Source organism: Orycteropus afer, unplaced genomic scaffold, assembly GCF_000298275.1.
Source record: "Orycteropus afer afer isolate SDZICR_OR568_19922 unplaced genomic scaffold, OryAfe1.0 scaffold00098, whole genome shotgun sequence".
NCBI lineage: Eukaryota > Metazoa > Chordata > Mammalia > Tubulidentata > Orycteropodidae > Orycteropus > Orycteropus afer.
In genome coordinates this window covers 5,345,957-5,347,925 of record NW_006921685.1, presented here as the reverse complement: position 1 = coordinate 5,347,925, position 1,969 = coordinate 5,345,957, and positions in this window count along the sequence as shown.

Here is a 1,969-nt window from a genome sequence, read left to right as displayed (position 1 = left end):
TGAGAAATGGCTGGTGGGTTTGAACCTCCAGCCTTCTGGTTAGCAGTTAAATGCCTTAGGCACTATGCCACCAGAGCTCAGTTTTACTCTGAACCACAGGGGTCACCATGAGACAGATTCGACTCAATGGCGCTTAACAACAACACCAACAATATATAAACCAAACAAAACTCACTGCTATTGAGTTGTATACGACTCATAGTGACCCCTCCCTGGGTTTCCAAGGCAGTAACACTATGGAAGTAGATTGCCTTGTCTTCCTTCCGAGGAGTGGCTGGTGGGTTTGAACTGCTTTAGGCACTATGCCACCAGAGCAACAACATATAGTAGGTAATATATAAGAGTCTTAAATTACTGCACTAAATCTCACCTCTTTTGTAATTTTACTTTGTTTACCAAAAAGTTAATAGTATTAATGGTCATAGTAAATAATGTCTAATCATGCCACGCTGCTGACCCTGCCTCTCTCCCAGATTCTAGGCTTTGTGAGAGCAGGTTAAAAACCCATACATCACCCCTAAAGCAGCCCATCTGTTCAGGGTTATAGAAAAACATTAGGTGGGTGAGAGGTAAGGCTTGATTGATTTATTTTTTCCTAATAAGATGTATTATGTATGGGACAAGCATATGTGACCCACAATTTTCTTTGCAATATTTGTTTAAGTTAAAACTAGGTCATATTTTGAAGATATAATATTCACCAATTTTTCTAGGCTGGAACATATCCCAACTCCAGAAACTTTCTGGTATGTGTGTGTATGTGTGTGGGGGGTGGGTGGACAGATGTGGGACTGTGTCTTTTAGTCTGGAGGAACCTGGCCACTCATGTCTGTAGAGTCACTACCAATTTCTATAATTTTGCCTTGTATCTGTATTTGAAATTGTTGTCCTCTGAAGCCTGCCTAAACCTAGAACATGCTCTTGGGAATGATCTAAATTAAAGTTAGTAATTCGCCTGAACAGTTAGATTTAATGCTAATGTAGAGTTCTTATGGCTTCCAAGAGTGCCTTGGTGTTTCTCTGGATTGGAACAATGGCCTTGCTTCTCTGGCCTCAGTGACTTATTCATAGGTTTACATGTTCCTGTTTCTTCCTAGAGAAGAAAACATTAATCACTATTAGGTCAGACCACTGAGAACATGATGAAACTGTAAACAATGATGACAGATAAATTTGTATCTTCAAATACACTAAATTTTCATTGGAATTCCAAGGTTTCAGAGTTCTCTGAAACTTAGCCACAAATTTCTGTCAAGTGAAGAGATTTAGTTGCATTCAACTGACTTTATTCAAGAATCAGTATTAAATGTATCATGAGTGTAAAATGGAAGGAAAGATGAGAAATGAGCCAAATCTGAGAAAATCACTTTCTTTCTTGACCAAAGCTGACAAGTGGCTGAAGAAGAGTTTGAAGGAGTCATTTGGTTTCAGGAAGACCTAAAAAAAAAAAAAAAAAAAAAAAAAGTTTAAGGACTTAATTCATAGTGTATTAGTAGTTATTATATGTAGACTTTTATTTTATTTCCATGATAGGTCTCTTACATGTTAGTATCCAATTAGTTTATTGAATTAAATATTTACAAATATTACAAATTTTTAAAGCTGTCATATAAAACAAAACAAATTCATTGGCATTTAGTTGATTCGAACTCATAGTGACCCTATAGGACAGAATAGAACTGCCTCATAAGGTTTGCAAAGTTGTAAATCTTTGCGAAAGCAGATTGCCTCATCTTGTTCCCACAGAATGGCTGGTGTGTTCGAACCGCTGAACTTTTGGTTAGCAGCCAAATGCTTTAACCACTGTGCACAAGAGCTCTTGTCATATACCAAAAAACCAAACTCACTGCTGTCCAGTTGATTTTGATTCTTAGCAACCCCTCCTTGGGTTTCTGAGGCAGTATCCTAGGAGCTCTGGTAGCAGAGTGGCTAAAGCACTTGACTGCTAACCAGAAGGCTGGCGGTTCAA